Source organism: Oncorhynchus nerka, linkage group LG26 (assembly GCF_034236695.1).
Source record: "Oncorhynchus nerka isolate Pitt River linkage group LG26, Oner_Uvic_2.0, whole genome shotgun sequence".
In the NCBI taxonomy this organism is placed as follows: Eukaryota; Metazoa; Chordata; class Actinopteri; order Salmoniformes; family Salmonidae; genus Oncorhynchus; species Oncorhynchus nerka.
Genome location: NC_088421.1, coordinates 48,759,322 through 48,770,718, shown reverse-complemented (window position 1 = coordinate 48,770,718; position 11,397 = coordinate 48,759,322). Strand labels below are relative to the sequence as shown.

The window sequence follows — 11,397 nt, the reverse complement described above, 5'->3', positions numbered from 1 at the left end:
TGCGTTCTGTGGTAGAAGCTGATAACATGAATATAGGCGTGATGCGTTCCTGGTAGAAGCTGATAACATGAATATAGAGCGTGATCGTTCTGTGGTAGAAGCTGATAACATGAATATAGACGTGATGCGTTCTGTGGTAGAAGCTGATAACATGAATATAGGCGTGGTGCGTTCTGTGGTAGAAGCTGATAACATGACGCAGGTGCGTTCTGTGGTAGAAGCTGATAACATGACCTGATGCGTTCTGTGGTAGAAGCTGATAACATGAATATAGGCGTGGTGCGTTCTGTGGTAGAAGCTGATAACATGAATATAGGCGTGGTGAGTTCTGTGGTAGAAGCTGATAACATGAATATAGATGATGCGTTCTGTGGTAGAAGCTGATAACATGAATATAGGCGTGGTGAGTTCTGTGGTAGAAGCTGATAACATGAATATAGACGTGATCGTTCTGTGGTAGAAGCTGATAACATGAATATAGACGTGTAGTGCGTTCTGTGGTAGAAGCTGATAACATGAATATAGGCGGTAGTGCGTTCTGTGGTAGAAGCTGATAACATGAATATACGTGATCGTTCTGTGGTAGAAGCTGATAACATGACGTGGTGCGTTCTGTGGTAGAAGCTGATAACATGAATATAGACGTGATGCGTTCTGTGGTAGAAGCTGATAACATGAATATAGGCGTGATCGTTCTGTGGTAGAAGCTGATAACATGAATATAGACGTGATGCGTTCTGTGGTAGAAGCTGATAACATGAATACAGGCGTGGTGCGTTCTGTGGTAGAAGCTGATATCATGGCGTGATGCGTTCTGTGGTAGAAGCTGATAACATGGCGTGATGCGTTCTGTGGTAGAAGCTGATAACAGACGTGATGCGTTCTGTGGTAGAAGCTGATAACATGAATATAGACGTGGTGAGTTCTGTGGTAGAAGCTGATAACATGGCGTGATGCGTTCTGTGGTAGAAGCTGATAACATGACGTGATGCGTTCTGTGGTAGAAGCTGATAACATGGCGTGATGCGTTCTGTGGTAGAAGCTGATAAGATGACGGGTCACGTTCTGTGGTAGAAGCTGATAACATGACGTGATGCGTTCTGTGGTAGAAGCTGATAACATGACGTGATGCGTTCTGTGGTAGAAGCTGATAACATGAATATAGGCGTGATCGTTCTGTGGTAGAAGCTGATAACATGAATATAGACGTGCGTTCTGTGGTAGAAGCTGATAACATGAATATAGGCGTTGTGCGTTCTGTGGTAGAAGCTGATAACATGACGTGGTGAGTTCTGTGGTAGAAGCTGATAACATGACGTGGTGCGTTCTGTGGTAGAAGCTGATAACATGAATATAGACGTGGTGCGTTCTGTGGTAGAAGCTGATAACATGACGGTGCGTTCTGTGGTAGAAGCTGATAACATGGCGTGGTGCGTTCTGTGGTAGAAGCTGATAACATGAATATAGGCGTTGTGCGTTCTGTGGTAGAAGCTGATAACATGAATATAGACGTGATGCATTCTGTGGTAGAAGCTGATAACATGACGTTGTGCGTTCTGTGGTAGAAGCTGATAACATGAATATAGACGTGATGCGTTCTGTGGTAGAAGCTGATAACATGAATACAGACGTGGTGAGTTCTGTGGTAGAAGCTGATAACATGAATATAGGCGTTGTGCGTTCTGTGGTAGAAGCTGATAACATGAATATAGACGTTGTGCGTTCTGTGGTAGAAGCTGATAACATGACGTGGTGCGTTCTGTGGTAGAAGCTGATAACATGAATATAGACGTTGTGCGTTCTGTGGTAGAAGCTGATAACATGAATATAGACGTGATGCATTCTGTGGTAGAAGCTGATAACATGACGTTATATGCGTTCTGTGGTAGAAGCTGATAACATGAATATAGACGTGATGCGTTCTGTGGTAGAAGCTGATAACATGAATATAGGCGTTGTGCGTTCTGTGGTAGAAGCTGATAACATGAATATAGGCGTTGTGCGTTCTGTGGTAGAAGCTGATAACATGACGTGGTGCGTTCTGTGGTAGAAGCTGATAACATGAATATAGGCGTTGTGCGTTCTGTGGTAGAAGCTGATAACATGAATATAGACGTGATGCATTCTGTGGTAGAAGCTGATAACATGACGTTGTGCGTTCTGTGGTAGAAGCTGATAACATGAATATAGGCGTGATGCGTTCTGTGGTAGAAGCTGATAACATGAAGTGCGTTCTGTGGTAGAAGCTGATAACATGAATATAGGCGTGATGAGTTCTGTGGTAGAAGCTGATAACATGAATATAGACGTGATGAGTTCTGTGGTAGAAGCTGATAACATGAATACAGGCGTGATGCGTTCTGTGGTAGAAGCTGATAACATGAATATAGACGTGATGCGTTCTGTGGTAGAAGCTGATAACATGACGTGGTGCGTTCTGTGGTAGAAGCTGATAACATGAATATAGACGTTGATGCGTTCTGTGGTAGAAGCTGATAACATGAATATAGACGTTGTGCGTTCTGTGGTAGAAGCTGATAACATGAATACAGGCGTGATGCGTTCTGTGGTAGAAGCTGATAACATGACGTGGTGCGTTCTGTGGTAGAAGCTGATAACATGACGTTGTGCGTTCTGTGGTAGAAGCTGATAACATGAATATAGACGTGATGCGTTCTGTGGTAGAAGCTGATAACATGAATATAGGCGTGATGCATTCTGTGGTAGAAGCTGATAACATGAATATAGGCGTGATCGTTCTGTGGTAGAAGCTGATAACATGAATATAGGCGTGATGCGTTCTGTGGTAGAAGCTGATAACATGAATATAGGCGTGGTGCGTTCTGTGGTAGAAGCTGATAACATGAATATAGACGTGATGCGTTCTGTGGTAGAAGCTGATAACATTACGTGGTGCGTTCTGTGGTAGAAGCTGATAACATGACGTGGTGCGTTCTGTGGTAGAAGCTGATAACATGAATATAGACGTGATGCGTTCTGTGGTAGAAGCTGATAACATGAATATAGATGTGTGAGTTCTGTGGTAGAAGCTGATAACATGAATATAGACGTGATGCGTTCTGTGGTAGAAGCTGATAACATGAATATAGACGTGATGCGTTCTGTGGTAGAAGCTGATAACGTGATCGTTCTGTGGTAGAAGCTGATAACATGGCGTGATGCGTTCTGTGGTAGAAGCTGATAACATGGCGTGATGCGTTCTGTGGTAGAAGCTGATAACATGAATATAGGCGTTGTGCGTTCTGTGGTAGAAGCTGATAACATGAATACAGGCGTGAAGTCGTTCTGTGGTAGAAGCTGATAACATGGCGAGGGTGCGTTCTGTGGTAGAAGCTGATAACATGAATATAGGCGTGATGCGTTCTGTGGTAGAAGCTGATAACATGAATGGCGTGATGCGTTCTGTGGTAGAAGCTGATAACATGAATATAGGCGTGATGCGTTCTGTGGTAGAAGCTGATAACATGACGTGAGTCGTTCTGTGGTAGAAGCTGATAACATGAATATAGGCGTTATGCGTTCTGTGGTAGAAGCTGATAACATGAATATAGGCGTTGTCGTTCTGTGGTAGAAGCTGATAACATGAATACAGACGTGATGCGTTCTGTGGTAGAAGCTGATAACATGACGTGATGCGTTCTGTGGTAGAAGCTGATAACATGAATATAGGCGTGATCGTTCTGTGGTAGAAGCTGATAACATGGCGTGGTGCGTTCTGTGGTAGAAGCTGATAACATGGCGTTGTGCGTTCTGTGGTAGAAGCTGATAACATGAATACAGACGTGATGCGTTCTGTGGTAGAAGCTGATAACATGACGTGATCGTTCTGTGGTAGAAGCTGATAACATGAATATAGGCGTGATCGTTCTGTGGTAGAAGCTGATAACATGACGTGATGCGTTCTGTGGTAGAAGCTGATAACATGACGTGGTGCGTTCTGTGGTAGAAGCTGATAACATGAATATAGACGTGATCGTTCTGTGGTAGAAGCTGATAACATGAATATAGACGTGATCGTTCTGTGGTAGAAGCTGATAACATGAATATAGGCGTGATGAGTTCTGTGGTAGAAGCTGATAACATGACGTGATGCGTTCTGTGGTAGAAGCTGATAACATGAATATAGACGTGATGCGTTCTGTGGTAGAAGCTGATAACATGAATATAGACGTGATGCGTTCTGTGGTAGAAGCTGATAACATGAATATAGACGTGATCGTTCTGTGGTAGAAGCTGATAACATGAATATAGACGTGGTGCGTTCTGTGGTAGAAGCTGATAACATGAAGGTCGTTCTGTGGTAGAAGCTGATAACATGACCTGAGTTCTGTGGTAGAAGCTGATAACATGAATATAGGCGTGGTGCGTTCTGTGGTAGAAGCTGATAACATGAATATGACGTGGTGAGTTCTGTGGTAGAAGCTGATAACATGAATATAGGCGTGATGCGTTCTGTGGTAGAAGCTGATAACATGAATATAGACGTGGTGAGTTCTGTGGTAGAAGCTGATAACATGAATATAGGCGTGATGCGTTCTGTGGTAGAAGCTGATAACATGAATATGGCGTGGTGCGTTCTGTGGTAGAAGCTGATAACATGAATATAGACGTAGTGCGTTCTGTGGTAGAAGCTGATAACATGAATATAGGCGTGATGCGTTCTGTGGTAGAAGCTGATAACATGACGTGGTGCGTTCTGTGGTAGAAGCTGATAACATGAATATAGGCGTGATCGTTCTGTGGTAGAAGCTGATAACATGAATATAGACGTGATGCGTTCTGTGGTAGAAGCTGATAACATGAATATAGACGTGATGCGTTCTGTGGTAGAAGCTGATAACATGAATACAGACGTGGTGCGTTCTGTGGTAGAAGCTGATATCATGACGTGATGCGTTCTGTGGTAGAAGCTGATAACATGACGTGATGCGTTCTGTGGTAGAAGCTGATAACATGACGTGATGCGTTCTGTGGTAGAAGCTGATAACATGAATATAGACGTGGTGAGTTCTGTGGTAGAAGCTGATAACATGACGTGATGCGTTCTGTGGTAGAAGCTGATAACATGACGTGATGCGTTCTGTGGTAGAAGCTGATAACAACGTGATGCGTTCTGTGGTAGAAGCTGATAAGATGTCGTGATGCGTTCTGTGGTAGAAGCTGATAACATGACGTGATGCGTTCTGTGGTAGAAGCTGATAACATGACGTGATGCGTTCTGTGGTAGAAGCTGATAACATGAATATAGACGTGATGCGTTCTGTGGTAGAAGCTGATAACATGAATACAGACGTGGTGAGTTCTGTGGTAGAAGCTGATAACATGAATATAGACGTTGTGCGTTCTGTGGTAGAAGCTGATAACATGAATATAGACGTCGTTCTGTGGTAGAAGCTGATAACATGAATATAGACGTTGTGCGTTCTGTGGTAGAAGCTGATAACATGACGTGGTGAGTTCTGTGGTAGAAGCTGATAACATGACGTGGTGCGTTCTGTGGTAGAAGCTGATAACATGAATATAGACGTGGTGCGTTCTGTGGTAGAAGCTGATAACATGACGAGGTGCGTTCTGTGGTAGAAGCTGATAACATGACGTGGTGCGTTCTGTGGTAGAAGCTGATAACATGAATATAGACGTTGTGCGTTCTGTGGTAGAAGCTGATAACATGAATATAGACGTGATGCATTCTGTGGTAGAAGCTGATAACATGACGTTGTGCGTTCTGTGGTAGAAGCTGATAACATGAATATAGACGTGATGCGTTCTGTGGTAGAAGCTGATAACATGAATACAGACGTGGTGAGTTCTGTGGTAGAAGCTGATAACATGAATATAGACGTTGTGCGTTCTGTGGTAGAAGCTGATAACATGAATATAGACGTGCGTTCTGTGGTAGAAGCTGATAACATGACGTGGAGTGCGTTCTGTGGTAGAAGCTGATAACATGAATATAGGCGTTGTGCGTTCTGTGGTAGAAGCTGATAACATGAATATAGGCGTGATGCATTCTGTGGTAGAAGCTGATAACATGGCGTTGTCGTTCTGTGGTAGAAGCTGATAACATGAATATAGACGTGATGCGTTCTGTGGTAGAAGCTGATAACATGATATAGGCGTTGTGCGTTCTGTGGTAGAAGCTGATAACATGAATATAGGCGTTGTGCGTTCTGTGGTAGAAGCTGATAACATGGCGTGGTGCGTTCTGTGGTAGAAGCTGATAACATGAATATAGGCGTTGTCGTTCTGTGGTAGAAGCTGATAACATGAATATAGACGTGATGCATTCTGTGGTAGAAGCTGATAACATGACGTTGTGCGTTCTGTGGTAGAAGCTGATAACATGAATATAGACGTGATGCGTTCTGTGGTAGAAGCTGATAACATGACGAGGTGCGTTCTGTGGTAGAAGCTGATAACATGAATATAGACGTGATGAGTTCTGTGGTAGAAGCTGATAACATGAATATAGACGTGATGAGTTCTGTGGTAGAAGCTGATAACATGAATATAGACGTGATGAGTTCTGTGGTAGAAGCTGATAACATGAATATAGACGTGATGAGTTCTGTGGTAGAAGCTGATAACATGATATAGAGGTGCGTTCTGTGGTAGAAGCTGATAACATGACGTGGTGCGTTCTGTGGTAGAAGCTGATAACATGAATATAGACGTTGTGCGTTCTGTGGTAGAAGCTGATAACATGAATATAGACGTGATGCATTCTGTGGTAGAAGCTGATAACATGACGTTGTGCGTTCTGTGGTAGAAGCTGATAACATGAATATAGGCGTGATGAGTTCTGTGGTAGAAGCTGATAACATGAATATAGGCGTGATGAGTTCTGTGGTAGAAGCTGATAACATGACAATGCGTTCTGTAGAAGCTGATAACATGACGTGGTGCGTTCTGTGGTAGAAGCTGATAACATGAATATAGGCGTTGTGCGTTCTGTGGTAGAAGCTGATAACATGAATATAGGCGTGATGCATTCTGTGGTAGAAGCTGATAACATGACGTTGTGCGTTCTGTGGTAGAAGCTGATAACATGAATATAGACGTGTCGTTCTGTGGTAGAAGCTGATAACATGAATACAGGCGTGGTGAGTTCTGTGGTAGAAGCTGATAACATGAATATAGGCGTTGTGCGTTCTGTGGTAGAAGCTGATAACATGACGTGGTGCGTTCTGTGGTAGAAGCTGATAACATGAATATAGCGTTGTCGTTCTGTGGTAGAAGCTGATAACATGAATATAGACGTGATGCATTCTGTGGTAGAAGCTGATAACATGACGTTGTGCGTTCTGTGGTAGAAGCTGATAACATGAATATGACGTGATGCGTTCTGTGGTAGAAGCTGATAACATGAACGAGATGATGAGTTCTGTGGTAGAAGCTGATAACATGAATATAGACGTGATGAGTTCTGTGGTAGAAGCTGATAACATGAATATAGGCGTGATGAGTTCTGTGGTAGAAGCTGATAACATGAATATAGGCGTGATGAGTTCTGTGGTAGAAGCTGATAACATGAATATAGACGTGATGAGTTCTGTGGTAGAAGCTGATAACATGAATATAGACGTGATGCGTTCTGTGGTAGAAGCTGATAACATGAATATAGACGTGATGCGTTCTGTGGTAGAAGCTGATAACATGAATATAGACGTGATGAGTTCTGTGGTAGAAGCTGATAACATGACGTGGTGCGTTCTGTGGTAGAAGCTGATAACATGACGTGGTGCGTTCTGTGGTAGAAGCCGTTGCTGATTTAAACATTATTTTTTAAATTCTTATGCAATGTTGACATTCCTCTTTCCCCTCTGTCTCCTCTCATCTCCCTCTCCTTTCACCTCTCCTCCCAAATGTCCGTCTGTTCCTTTCTCCTCTCTCTCCTCCCATCTCTCTCTCCTCCCCTACGTCCGTCCCTTCCTTTCTCCCTCTCTCTCCTCCCATCTCCTCTCCTTTCACCTCTCCTCCCTACGTCCGTCCCTTCCTTTCTCCTCTCTCTCCTCCCATCTCCCTCTCCTTTCACCTCTCCTCCCCTACGTCCGTCCCTTCCTTTCTCCTCTCTCTCCTCCCATCTCCCTCTCCTTTCACCTCTCCTCCCCTACGTCCGTCCCTTCCTTTCTCCTCTCTCTCCTCCCATCTCCCTCTCCTTTCACCTCTCCCCTCCCCTACGTCCGTCCTTCCTTTCTCCTCTCTCTCCTCCCATCTCCTCCCTCCTTTCACCCTCCTCCCCTACGTCCGTCCCTTCCTTTCTCCTCTCTCTCCTCCCATCTCCCTCTCCTTTCACCTCTCCTCCCCTACGTCCGTCCCTTCCTTTCTCCTCTCTCTCCTCCCATCTCCCTCTCCTTTCACCTCTCCTCCCCTACGTCCGTCCGTTCCTTACTCCTCCCATCTCTCTCTCATCTCCTCCCTCCATCCCCCCAGTCAAGGTGAAGGTGTGCCCCTGCTCCCGGGAGAGAAGAAGGAGATCGAGGAGCTTCTCCCAGAATGCACCAGTGAGGAGGACAAGGAGAACATCTTCAGCATCCTGGGTCAGGCCATGTGTCGACCTGCTGGAATACAGGTGTGTGTGTTCATGAGGAATGAATTAGTAACTATTGTTTTAGTATGTACACATCTCGTACTTTCTCCCAGTGTTCTGAACAGATCGTAGTTCATCCAGGATAGAAGTTTAGAACTGAGTCTACATGGAACTGCGTAACTCAGGGGCTTGGTATGTGTCTGCCTCTTTCCATGTATCTCTCTACCTCTTTTAGTCTCTCTAGTCTTGGTTCCTGACTCTCTACCTCTTTTAGTCTCTAGTCTTGATTCCTGACTGTCTCTACCTCTTAGTCTCTAGTCTTGATTCCTGACTGTCTCTCTCTTTTAGTCTCTCTAGTCTTGATTCCTGACTGTCTCTATCTCTTTTAGTCTCTCTAGGCTTGATTCCTGACTGTCTCTATCTCTTTTAGTCTCTCTAGTCTTGATTCCTGACTCTATAGTCTTTCCTTGATTCCTGACTGTCTCTACCTCTTTTATTCTCGAGGATCACCCAACCTGATAGACTGTAACTGTAATTATGATCCACGTCACAAAAAGTATAATGAAAAATAAAGATAACCATCTTGGCGTTAACTGGAGTTTAGAAGACTGAGCGATGAGGAATGAATGAGTGTCAGGTATTGGCTATGGAGGCAATGTTTCTAAAATGCCTTGGCACTAGATTTTAGATTTTTTTATCAATTTTGAAAATCTGAAATAATGTATGTGCTGTAAAGAAATCCAATCAGCACCTTTACAAAGTCTGAACCAGCGAACAGCGTTCAGACAAACCCCTCCCAGAATAAAGGCTGTTGGTGTTCCTTCTATTTACATGTTAGTGACGTTTACCAGGTCGAATGGAATGTTGTCAGGAAAGTATTCCAACCCTGTATAGACTTGGTACAATTCTAGAATTACGCGGCTCTTGGCAGGTCTGGGTTTGGGATTCACCATCTGCCTGCTCATAACTCCCCACCCCCTTTCTCTCTCTCTCCCCCACCCCCTTTCTCTCTCTCTCCCCCTGCCCCCTTTCTCTCTCTCTCCCCCTGCCCCCTTTCTCTCTCTCTCCCTCCTGCCCCCTTTTCTCTCTCTCTCCCTCCTGCCCCCTTTCTCTCTCTCTCCCCCTGCCCCTTTCTCTCTCTCTCTCCCCCTGCCCCTTTTCTCTCTCTCTCCCCCTGCCCCCTTTCTCTCTCTCTCCCCCTGCCCCCTTTTCTCTCTCTCTCCCCCTGCCCCTTTCTCTCTCCCCCTGCCCCCTTTCTCTCTCTCTCCCCCTGCCCCCTTTCTCTCTCTCTCCCCCGCCCCCTTTCTCTCTCTCTCCCCGCCCCCTTTCTCTCTCTCTCCCCCTGCCCCCTTTCTCTCTCTCTCCCCCACCCCCTTTCTCTCTCTCTCCCCCACCCCCTCTCTCTCTCTCCCCCGCCCCCTCTCTCTCTCTCTCTCCCACCCCCCTTCTCTCTCTCTCCCTTTCTCTCTCTCTCCCCCACCCCCTTCTCTCTCCCCCACCCCCTTCTCTCTCACCCCCCTCTCTCTCTCTCCCTCTCTCTCTCCCCCATCCCCTCTCTCTCTCCCCCCTCTCTCTCCCCCCCCCCCTCTCTCTCTCTCCCCCCCTCTCTCTCTCTCTCTCTCTCTCTCCCCCTCTCTCTCTCTCTCTCTCTCTCGCCCCCTCTCTCTCTCTCTCTCGCCCCCTCTCTCTCTCTCTCTCGCCCCCTCTCTCTCTCTCTCGCCTCTCTCTCTCTCTCGCCCTCTCTCTCTCTCTCTCTCTCTCTCGCCCTCTCTCTCTCTCTCTCTCTCGCCCTCTCTCTCTCTCTCTCTCTCTCTCTCTCTCCTCTCTCTCGCCCTCTCGCCCTCTCTCTCTCTCTCGCCCTCTCTCTCTCTCTCTCGCCTCTCTCTCTCTCTCTCGCCCTCTCTCTCTCTCTCTCTCGCCCCCTCTCTCTCCTCTCTCTCTCTCGCCCCTCTCTCTCTCTCTCTCTCTCGCCCCCCCCTCTCTCTCTCTCTCTCTCTCTCTCTCTCTCTCTCCCCACCCCTCTCTCTCCCTCCAGGATGAGGACATGGCCCTGCAGCAGGAGGATGAGGAGGAGGATGACATGGTGGATGTGATCTGGAGACAGCTACTCTCTGCCTGTCCCTGGCTGGAGGAGCAGGTGGAGGGGGTCCAGGGTGGGGGTAGTGGGGTGATGGAGGGTCTGATCCGGGTCTGGAGGAGGGTGGTGGACAGGATCTTCAGTCTCTACAGGGTCTCCTGCGGTGCCTACTTCACCTTCCTCAAACTCAACGCTGGACAGGTGGGTGGAACTCACTCTCTCTCCAGGGGGACTGGGATTGGCAGGGGGACTGGGATTGGCAGGGGGGGGACTGGGATTGGCAGGGGGACTGGGATTGGCAGGGGTACTGGGACTGGCAGGGGGACTGGGACTGGCAGGGCGTACTGGCAGGGGGTACTGGGACTGGCAGGGGGACTGGGACTGGCAGGGGGACTGGGACTGGCAGGGCGTACTGGCAGGGGGACTGGGACTGGCAGGGGGACTGGGACTGGCAGGGGGACTGGCAGGGGGACTGGCAGGGCGTACTGGGACTGGCAGGGGGACTGGGACTGGCAGGGGGACTGGCAGGGGGACTGGCAGGGGGGGGACTGGGACTGGCAGGGGGACTGGGACTGGCAGGGCGTACTGGGACTGGCAGGGGGTACTGGCAGGGCGTACTGGGACTGGCAGGGGGACTGGGACTGGCAGGGGGTACTGGCAGGGGTACTGGCAGGGGGACTGGGACTGGCAGGGCCTACTGGGACTGGCAGGGGGACTGGGACTGGCAGGGGGACTGGGACTGGCAGGGGGACTGGGACTGGCAGGGGGA

General features: G+C 47.3%; 1 pseudogene; it reads left to right on the top strand.

Moving 5' to 3' along the window:
• Positions 1–8,296: 8,296 nt before the first annotated feature.
• LOC135564904 (serine/threonine-protein kinase SMG1-like) overlaps positions 8,297–11,397 on the top strand; it is a 93,184-nt pseudogene continuing 90,083 nt past the window's right edge.